Source organism: Myodes glareolus, chromosome 25, assembly GCF_982192425.1.
Source record: "Myodes glareolus chromosome 25, mMyoGla1.1, whole genome shotgun sequence".
Lineage (NCBI taxonomy): Eukaryota > Metazoa > Chordata > Mammalia > Rodentia > Cricetidae > Myodes > Myodes glareolus.
The window spans coordinates 20,686,307-20,697,723 of NC_142050.1; the positions used below are offsets into that span (position 1 = coordinate 20,686,307).

An 11,417-nucleotide genomic window follows, 5' to 3' on the forward strand; every position below is an offset into this window, starting at 1 on the left:
AACAAACACAAAATATCACTGAGTTCATCTTATTATGCTGGCCATCTACCGCTGGGCATGAGGCCTGGCCTTAAGAGTGGTTTGTATACCAAGTGAGACCCCATTAGAGAAAACTATTTTTTCTTTTGTGAGTGATTATCAAGCAAGCATAGTTTCTGGGTTGGAGGTGTGGGCTCGTGTTCATTTCCCCTCTCAACACTGGGACCCCGTCAGGTCCAGTCCTGTGTAGAAGACCTTGTGTATACTGCCACAGTCTCTGTGAGTTCATACGCGCATTGGTCTTGCTGTGATTCAAACACCTTGTTTGCTTGGTGCTCGCCACCCCCTCTAGCTCTGACAATCTATTTGCTTCCTCTTCCAAAGGGTTCTGTGAGCTATGATGGGAGAGAATTAATGGAGATATCCCATTTAGGATGGAGTGTTACAAAGTCTTTCTCTCTGCACATTGTCCAGCTGTGAGTCTGTATTCATTCCCATCTGCTGCAGGACGAAGCTTTTCTGATGATGTCTGAGCAAGACGCTGGTCTGTGAGTATAGTAGAATAGGGTGAGTAGTCTTTTTGTTTCTATATTCCTTTAGCAGAACGGTAGTATTTGGCTTTCCTCTGGGTCCTTGGCCTATCTGCTCTCAGGGTTTTGGCCACCGAAGCCGTGTCAGGCCTGGGTTCCATCTCCTGGAGTGGACCTTAGTTCCAATCAGACAGTGCTGGCCTGTGCCCACAAGCTTCACCCTGCCATTGCCTTTGTGTGTCTTGCATGCAGGTCACCATTATAAATGGAAGGGTTCGTAGCTGGGTTGTTGTTTACCTCTCTCCCTTGGGAGCATGTAGAATACCATCTGGTATCAATTCAATTGTAACTCTAGTCTGGATTACATGTAATCTAGTTACAACAAAGAAAAGCATGCCTGTGAGCAGAGTTGAAGAACCGTATTGTTTCTCAGGCTTTTCCACCACTATTTCTTTTTACATCTATCCTCTGTCAGGGGAAAGAAGAAAACGCGGCCCAAATTTAAAATGGTAAAGTTGTTTCATATTAGAAGCACTGGCTGTTGTGAATACAAGCAGAAGAAAGTTCACAACATCACAACTTTAAAGCACATACACCCGTTCGACATTTTTCTTTCCACAGACAGTTGAAGGAAGAAAGACTCAGAAGAGACTTACTCTTGCAATCTGTGATATTGCTGCCCTCTCCCACCACTGGGCTCTTACTTATTCTCTCGCCTCAGCCTCCTGCAGACACGCTCAGAAAGGGAGCAACAGCTCTGAGACCAGTGGCAGACAGAGGTAAATCTTTCCTGTACTGTTGCATCGCTGGCATGAAAATCTTAGAATAACTTGTAGCATGAAAACCCCGAGGTAAGACGGTAGAATAACCAAATCATTACACAACCATAGTACAGTATCCATTGGTGATTCCAGGTTTGTTCGTGTTCTTTCATTTTCTTTTCTCATTCCCCTGTTCCATCCCTTTCTCCTTCCATTTACCCACCCCAAGTGTGGATTACTTTACCACCATTCATATTTGTTTTTCTTCTCCTTATAGACATGCTGAGAAGGGGAAGGTTGAATATATAGATATCTCTTGTCTGTGTGGAGAAAATTAAGTTGTCAGTGCGAGGCTGGGCAGCTCTCTCTTTCCCAGAAACTGTGAAAACGTATGCTGAAAAGAAGCTATCCCTATACTCATATCTCAGCAGACTGCTGACTAACCACCTGCAAGGCAGTTGCTACCCTAGAGACTCAGTCAATTAAATCCACGACAGGCATCGAGTGAAGAAGAAATTGACGTAAATCCAATTTTCCCGATCATTGCAATAGAACCTAGCCCACCCTGATTGACGGGTGCATTATTTCATATTGCCTTTTGTCATTTTAATTTGCTTTATTTGGAGGCATCCCTTCATGCTGTTAAAGAAGCTTGGTTAAGCTTCCAATTATAATTTTCAGGTTGGCCTGTCTGTAAGCTACCTAGGCAGACGTGCTAGGAAGAACCAGTTTCACTGGAAGACAAACTAGCATGAAATGTTAAACCAGCTTGTGTGGCGGGTACTCCTTAGATGATGTTGGCAGACTGAGTACTGGGTAGGAAAGGTGAGTCCCAGTGCTGGCTACCTATGACAAGATGACTTCCTATGGCTGACCAGCTATAACAAGATGATACTATGCAGTCATAGGAATTGAGGGTTGAGTACTAATGTGACCATCACATCTTTGTGTCTAGCAATGCTCAACTCTTGAGTATTGGGGAACTCCTGTAAAATGGGGAAGTGATGCCCCATGTGTAGCATTTGGAAGATACTAGAGTTAGTATGTGAAATGCAGTGAGAGGAGCTAGTAGACATTAAAGAAGAAATGCCACTGTTGCTGTGAGCTGCTTCCCTGCAAGGGTTCAGAAATGTTCAGAAGGGGTTTAGTGACCTTGCACACCTGGGAGGTGAAAGCAAGCTGGGAACACACAGAGTTGACTGGTTCTGCTATCACCATCAGATTCTTTAAAACCTTATCTTAGCATGGGACACTTTATAGGTTTTGTTTCATACGGGTTTTTCAAGTTGTTCTTCCTATTTTTTGCCATTTCTGTGTCTTGTGGATATCATATTTATGCATCTTATTTCTCTTATTGGTTTTTTACTTATTCTTTTAACGTAGTCATATTGTTCAACTTGTTCTTTATAGTTTATTTATAGCATCAATAATATTTTAATGTATTGCTTATCTTTTCAAAAGATTTAATACTATTTTATGTGTACAAGTGTTTTTGCTCCCCATGTATGACTATGTACCTTGTCCAAGTGGCGGTTAGAAGAAAATGTCAAATCCCCTAGAATTTACAGATAGTCATAAGCTGCTATGTGAATGTTGGGAATTGAACACTAGTCCTTTTTGAAAACAAGTGCTCTTAACCACTGAGCCATTTCTTTGCCCTATTTTTCCTATCTTAAAGTGAAAATCCTAAAAGCCCTTTCCTTACAGTTTTTTTTTGTACACTGATGGTGTCACACTTTAATTTTTTATATACCTTTGTTTGTAGCCCTTGTTATTTATCAAGACATGACTCTCTCTGGAGTAATTTTGATTTCATAGTGGGAGACTTCCCAAGACTTGTTCGACTAATCTGACAGAGAGAGTTGATCATGTAGAGGCTGGTCCTTAGTTTTAATACCTATAGGGACTGGAAAGATGCCTCGGTCGTTGACACACCTGATGCTCTTGCAAACAGTCAAGATTTGGTTCCTAGCATCCACGAAAGGTGATTTACAATCACCTCTAACTCCAGTCCCAGGGATCTGATGCCCTTTCCTGTCTTCTGTGGGCAGTCACATACACATGGGCATACAACCCACACACAACATAAATTTTAAAATTTTTGAAGAGAGAACTTTAGGGTCTTTTGGTTTGAAAGGTTAAGGGCATTGTCTTCATTGGAAAAGTAGATTCTGAAACCAAACCCTAACTAGTAATCAGTAGTCCTATTTAGTGCTAAATTGTAGTATAATTAAAACATTCTCTGATTTTTAAGCTCCTCCCAGACAGAAATACATTTTTCTTCCATTGTGAATAGAATCTCTACTACTAGCTAGTACTGAAAAAAATCAATAGAACAAATTGTAAGGCAGGATAATGTTTGACTAGACACTAAGGAGGCAGGCATCAAATTGAATACTCTCCTTGTAAAGCTACAAAAGGCATACCGAAACTGAACATCATGTTCCCGCTTCCTGTCTGCAGTGTGATTCGCTCACAGCCATCCTGAGGTTTGGGTAAACTTTAGAGTCACACAGTCTGATATGCAGTGAAGGCATACAGAAAGAACACTCACTCTTAACTGACTCTGAAGAGGAATAGTCCTCCAAAGCTCTTTAAAGTCACTTGGGTTTCAATGTTTGCTTCCAGCCCAGTGTCAGCCATGAAGCAGAAATTTGATCAATGCCTGTACCATCCCATAATTCCAGGGGGCAGTGGTGCCTCGGCCCTATTCCCTTATATTTTGGATTCTTTCAGGGATTATGCTACAAAATACCTCCAGTTGAATAACCAAATAGAAACACAAGCTGGAAATTCCTCTCGGGGCAATAATCTTCTTATTTGGGCAGAAAGCATATCTGAATGTTTTGAACAATGTTTATTTCTCATATCACACACCATTTATATTACTCATATTTGACTCTGGGCCAACTTTTTTAAGTGCACTATGCACTGGGGAGCAAAGGAGGGAAAATTTCAAGCATAATAGGCACCTGGTTAAAGTTTTAGATGGAATTTGTTAGTGCTGAATCTCACAGATGTCTGCAAATAAGAAATATAGACAAGAAATTATAGTATATGGCTTATGATATACCATTTGCCTCTATTTTCTACTGACATTGGGAAGGTGGCAATGGTACCCACTTCAAAGGTCTCCTGTGAGGATTACACACTCATCGACTCAGTGCTCATCAAATATTTCTCTTGTGATTGAAGGATATAAACTAGAAGGTTTGTAGTGCTTGGGCGCCTTGCTTTATGACAGCATCTCAATAGGACATTTCCTGTTTCTTATGGGAGTGATAAGCGAGTTCCCCAGAGCAGTAGACTTTCTCAGCTTCTCTTCCTATTTTTAGGAACAGGAGAAGCTAGCTAGAAATAATGTAGTAGCAGTTGATACTTAAGGAAAATGGCTAGAGGCAAATGTTAGGGTTTTACAGAGTCCCAGAAATAGAAATGCTTCTGAATGTTAAAAAAAAGTGAGTTTTTAAACAAAAAAGTTTATAAACCTCCTGAAAAATATAAATAAATATGTCCTGATACTTGTACTTGGATCTTCAAAGAAAGTAAGAAAGCTCCAGATTTGATTGGGCCCCTGTGTGCAAAGAGGAGACATATCATCTTACCTTAAAGGTGGATTAGGCCCGCTCATGCAAGTTATGATTTAAGGAACTGTAAACTTGAAACTAAGTTACAAGCCAAGACAAATATATTATGAACAGTTTGTCTACTATCTGCACCAAGGAAAGCAAGTAAACCAAGAGAAGAGAAACGCTCACAGTCTAGGGGTTCAATTAGTGTGCTGAAAGTAACAGAAACATCTAAAATACTGACTTGAATACTGAATAGAAAGTTTCTCTTCTTGGGTAGATGAGTGTAGAGGACCGCAGCCACATGCTCCATTACAAGATGGCGCTGACATCCTGTTTCGCCGCCAGGTGAACGCACATGTGCTCAGTAACTTCCCACTGCTGTCCCCGCCTACTCCCAAGGCATCACCTGGGATTATGGACAGCGGGCCAATCCAAGGGTGACACGTCCGAAGCAGGGACTGTTTCCTTTATAAGGGCTGGGTTCACCTTGTCCTGGGTCTCCGCCATGTTGGCTGATGCTCTCTCTCCCAAGGGGCATTAAAGCTTTTCTGCAGAAGGATCCTGTGTCCCGCATGGTTCTTGCTGGTGAGAGGAAGCGTGGGACAGATGAGTGTATGTATGTGAATATTTACTGAACACTGAGCATAAGTCAGGCCAACTGATTATATAAAAATGATGTTAACGGCAGAATAAAGTTGAGGAGTGATCTGTCAACCTGGCAACTGATGAGCTAGAGGTAATGGGGAAGAGGGCCGATGACTTTCAGGGTTCTGTATCCTTAGAAAATGAGATATATTAGCACAGCACATTCAAACACATTAGGAAGTCATCTTTGTACATTTTGTGGTGGTTTGAATAAGAGTGCACCCCATAGGCTCATACATTTAAACACTTGGTCACCAAAAAGTGGTATATTTGAGAGGATTAGAAGGATTAAGAGGTGTGGCCTTCTTAGAGAAAATGTGTCACTGGGGGTGGGCTTTGATGTTTCAAAATTCCATCCCAGACCTAGGCTCTCTCCCTGCTCACAGATCAGAATGTAACTCTCAGCTACAGAACCAGCACCTGCTTATACATTGCTATCCTTCCTACCATGATAATGGATTAAACCTCTGATTAAATGCTTTCTTCTGTAAGAGTTGCTTTGGCCACGGTGTCTCTTAACAGCAACAGAACAGGGACCAAGACACCTTTTCAAGGTAACTGTAAATAACACGAAGGCAGAGACCCAATTTCAGGGGTTTGAGGAGCATCAGAAACTAAAAAAGTAGACAAAATAATTGCGCTCCAGTATTATAAAAAAAAAACAAACTGTGAAAGCGGGTCCTTCTGTAACCCTAATTATAATGAGACATGATGAAATATAATTATAAGAGAAAAAAATTGAAGTGGTAAAATATTTTAATAATTTGTTGAGAAAAATAAATCGACACAGGAGTGAAAAGGATTGAAAGACTCCTGACGCTACCATAGATGGTTCGGATAAAGAGGAATCAGAATTTAGTGGAAGCAGGAGGACCTCACTGCAGAGCTGAAGGAAAACACAAGTTCTTTCCGAAAATGTATGGAAACTATTTGCCTTGAATCTCTAAGTCAAATAAGTGGGTGGCAGTTGTAAAGTGATAATATTTTGGTTAATATACCAGCTAAGTAATGGTTTAAGTGCAATGAAAAGCATTGTGGATAGCCAGACAAGGCTGTCACACGTTTGTAAGCGCAGAACTTGAGAAGCTAAAGTGGGATGGCAGCCAAGCTGGACTATCTCAAGAACAAAAACCACAAACTCACATATGGACATCTATAGTCATATATAGTGGGGCTATTTATAGTACTTGTAAATTATGTTTAATTAAAATTTGGTTATGTTTTTGGATAGCTATTTGTGAAAAGTTCTTAAATAAGAATACTTTTTCCCAATCTTATGATTATTTGCTGATTCCCAAAACTTATTTTATACTTTCTTTCTATTTTCAGATACCTTGGCCATTTTTCTCAGGCTTATATAGCAAGCAATGTTTAAGTTAAGCTGGTGAGGAGAATATGGTTGCTTCATTATCTCCACATGTCAGATGGAATGAGCAGAAGAGAGCAAGATGTAAAGATGGTCACTAGCTTACAGCCAACACAATATAGAGGAACTGGTCCTCCTCTCTAAATATACAATTATAAAATAATCACCTCGTTACAACCAATGGTTAATACAGCACACTGGAGACTAACCCGAACTTTGCAAAAAAAAAATTCTACTATAAGTAAAATAATTGATATATTTTTGATAATATATCATCTTTGGAAACACTGACTGGTATAGATTCCTATCTACTCATGTGTAGTTGGCACTCGATGCTGACTTTAAGAATTTGCCCTGACACTGAGCATGGGATAAAGTATACAAAAAGAGTAACGGCAGAGCACTGAAAACAGTCAGCAAGAAACAAGGTGAGCGGGGAGTGGGGGTAGAGAGTTAGAGCCGAGAATAAATATGTCACAAAGACAGCATGGCTTATTATTCTTAGAAAGCACAAGATGGCTCTTGGTGACCACCAATTCTTCTCTTAAGTGATCATAAGTTAGGCTTTCAGGTCAATGTTCTACAATGAACAAGAAGTGGCAAAAGCAAAATTTCTCGAAGAGGAGTTGATGTCACAGTTTACACGACTTGTGGGATTTTTACACGGAGATTTTACCTATAAATGTAGAAGAAAAAAGGCAGGAAGAATAAAAAATGTAAAATTACTTGGAAAACCAGGACACTGTGTACACAGGACCTCATTTCACTTTTTCTATTATTTCAGTTTCACGTGCCATTACAAAATTTCAATTGAAACGATGACTAACAACTACTAGCTACCTATTAACATAAGTCCACATCTGGAACGCTGGCACCACCAAGTTCCGGTAAGCATACAGAATAACCAGAACTGTAATTCATTGCTAATGACACCAGAAGGCCATTTTTAGAAGACAATTTGGCAGATTCTTATAAAACTAAACACACTATTAGGTGATCCAGCAACTAATCATTCTCCATGGCATTTTCTCAGATGGGTTGAAAGTTTATATCCACACACAAGCCTGTATCCGGATGCTTACTTGGCTGATAACTGCAAGAAGAGAAACCACAATGCTCTTCGGTGGATAAATGGACAAGCGAACTTTAGCACATACAGACAATATATTATTCAGTACTAGAAGGAAATGGGCTGTCAAGCTATGAAGACTGGAAGTAAACTTAAGAAAAACTGTTAATGGAAAGAAGACAACCTGATACTGTATTATCAATATCTGCATCTCCCCACATATGTATGTGTCCATATATATGTATATGTATACACACACACATACACACACACACACACACACACACACAGTGTCTTTCCACCTACCTATGAATTAATCCATTGCACATAGTTAAAGTTTTGACGAAATCTATAGCAAGTATAAGTCTGAGAGTAAGCCTAATACAAGCTACATATTTGAAATAATGATACGCTTGCGCAAATCCATTACCTGTGCCCCATGAACCACTGTGATGGTGATAATGGGAGGTTGTGCAGCTCTGGGTGTAAGAAATGTGTGTGAACTCTGAACTTTATATTCAGTCACTCAATCTGAACTTAAACTGTTGCCCCCCCAAAAATCTAGTGAAAATAAAAATAAAATAGTTTTCTACGGAAGATTGGTCAAATAAACAAAACTTTAGTTTGTGATAAAGAAAGGCTTTGAAAGAATCTTAATACCTTTAATTTTAAAAACATGCAAAGAATGGGCATATCCATCAGTGATGAATGAGCATCATAACAGATCAAATACTTGAGAGGCCTGTTGTTCCCCGTAAATTTATGTGCTGAGACCCAATTCTCAAGTGGGGATTTTGAAAGTGGGGTCTTTGGGAGGTGATTACATCCTGAGGATGGATCCTTCTCAAATGGGATTAATGACCTTATTGATGAGGTTCTGGAGAGTGCCCCTGCCCCTTGGTATGCAAGGTTTCAGCAAGAAGTCGGATATTAATTGGGCCTCACCTGTCCCTGATCCTGGACCACAGCTTCCAAAAGTGTGGGAAATAGATTTCTGTTGATGACATGTCAGGTTATAGTTCTTTGCTATAGCAGTCAACCCTAACAGATAAAATATAGGATCTATGCTATAACGACTTTTAATATAAGAGAAAAACTGGAAATAAAGTAACTTTCAACCATAAATACATTTGAAAATTTGTGATTATTTTTCTGTAACTCTTTTTGTTTGTTTGTTTTATCTGGACAGGATTTCTCTTTGTAACTGCTCTGGCTGTCCAGGGACTTACTCTGTAGTCAGGCTGGCCTCGAACTCACAGAGATCTGCCTGCCTCTGCCTCCCAAGTACTGGAATTAAAGAGGTACACCAGCATCACCTGACATATTTGCCTGCTACATCCACGGCTGTCTCGCCAGTGTAGCAGAAATGCTGACTGGATGGGCAAGTGTTGCCAGAGGATAGGGATCCGAGCTCCTCGGAGTTGAGTCCCTGGCTGCCCCGTGGCAATCAGTTGTGGTGTAATGCCACCTGAGTCGCAATTAGTACTGACTCGACCTGGCTGTCCTTGGAGTCATACGTCTGTCTTTTCCCTTGTCTGTGTGTTCTTTGTGATTCTTGCATATTGCTAACAGATCAGACTATTCCAGGCAGTTGTGGATACAAACAAGACTGCTGAGGACATTTTTGAATTCTACTCCACTATTAATTAAAACCTTAAAAAAGTAGCCAGTTCTGGGAATTGGCAGAATCATCATTAGGACAATTCCTTGATTATGTGGAACAAAAGGAGTTAATTTTACTAAGAAAAACCTTAGAAGCCTTAGGCATCTGCCTGAGAAATATGTACACTTGTAAATAGAAGGCCTATGAAACCTTTCTTATGGGAAAAAAAAGACCTAACCTAAGCTGACAATATCTGAGCCTGAGAATTGAGAAGGGAGGAGAGTTGAGGTTAGTGATATAAAGTAAACTTCAGAGAAATTCAAGACTATGTATTAGAATTTTCCTAGCAGAAAGCTTTCCCAGGGAGATAGTAGCCTTTTTCTTTCTCACCCAGGCACACAAGGTCACTTAACTCAAACCAACCAGCCACCTGCAAGCTGATAAAGATGGTCTAGCTCAAGGGCAGTGATCTCCATGAAGGCAAGAGGAGAGAGTTTGTTTTGCAAAGTGTGAGAGAGCAGAAGTCCTTGTACCCAAGTCAAAGCATCTTCAAAGATTCTTTTTGTAAACTGTTTTATGCTGTTCTTTTCTGTTCTATGATTTGATGATGTATGCCTTTGCCAAGTTCTTTGATTGTAAAAAAAAATATAATCCTGCACTGAAGTAAGTAAATCACAGCAGCATTTTCAAAAATACATTGAGAGTGACTGTCTGTCAATTTCCTCCGCCGTATCCTGATTTCTCCTGTGCCTTCACCCTGATTCCCTTATGGTCTGAGTGGCACCCCTGAGCCGGTCCGTAGCATTTGCCATGCAACTTTTTTTTGCAAGTTCAAACTATAAAATTGAGTTATCTGAATCCCCTAGAATGTCAAATGTCCCTGACAAGGAAGGAAGGATTTGTGCCATTCTGTGTTCATTGATGCAATGTTATCACTGAATTATATACTTGGAATCTCATAAGTTTAAACTGAATTATTTATTCTGAACCATGACATGATACTAAAATAGCAAGTATGTAACATGTTAGGTCTTCCTCTCAAGCATGATTCTGTCTTCTTCAGATGAACCCAGGGCTAATTACCTCTCACCTTAGAGCTCTCAGGGAGACCCGGAAAGGACTTGGGCTACCTCCTACATTCCCAAGGCCCATGAGAAGTAAAGACACAAAGACCAGGTGGGTCAGAGGGAAAAGAAAGCAATTATTAGGACAAATTCAAACAAAATATCTGACTACCCTGCAGGAAGTAAAATGAGTCTGCATCTGGGAACAAAATTTGTAAAGTGAAAAACTTAAGACAAATCTATTCTCACAATGTAAAATTCTTATTTCCTATAAAATGAGAATTGCTTCTGGAAGTCATCTTAAGTGCAAACACATTCTTCTAAAGAAATGACTGTTACCTTATTAGGTTACCGTCAATACTTGATTCAATTTCCTGGCTTTTCTGGAGTTCAGTTTTCAATGGAAATAATTTGCAGAGTAAAGAAACTTACGAAAACATGGCTATTTCATAATTGCAAATGACCAACCTGCACATCCAACAACTGTAAGATATATCAAGGCAGAGTTTTTGAAATCTAGTAGACAAAAGGCGAAGTGTTACCTTAAATTTGAATTTCAGATGACTGATCTCTAAAAACTATAATTATATGACAAGTATTCAATGAGAGTATTCTAATGATTATTTTGAGGTGAAAGATACTTCATCATACTAAAACACCTCATTAAGTTTAGTACATTGTAGTGCACTAAAATTGTTTTGCATTGTAAAATTATTCATTATTTCATATTTGAATTTAACTATGTCTCATCTACTTTATCTGCTGATTGTGTACAAGGATGTTTTCTAGTGGTGATTGTTTTCTTCTTTTAGACTCTCAGTCTGTGAT

General features: G+C 39.6%; 1 long non-coding RNA gene across 2 annotated transcripts; it reads left to right on the forward strand.

Moving 5' to 3' along the window:
* The first annotated feature begins 1,125 nt into the window (after positions 1-1,125).
* LOC146889702 (uncharacterized) lies at positions 1,126-10,220 on the forward strand. 2 transcript variants are annotated; one of them, XR_014999904.2, is made up of 3 exons: positions 1,126-1,288; positions 6,817-7,740; positions 7,887-10,220. It is a non-coding gene; the product is annotated as an uncharacterized LOC146889702 (long non-coding RNA). The 2 variants fall into 2 exon arrangements; XR_014999903.2 differs by having other exon boundaries at positions 6,817-10,220.
* The last annotated feature ends 1,197 nt before the right edge of the window (positions 10,221-11,417 follow it).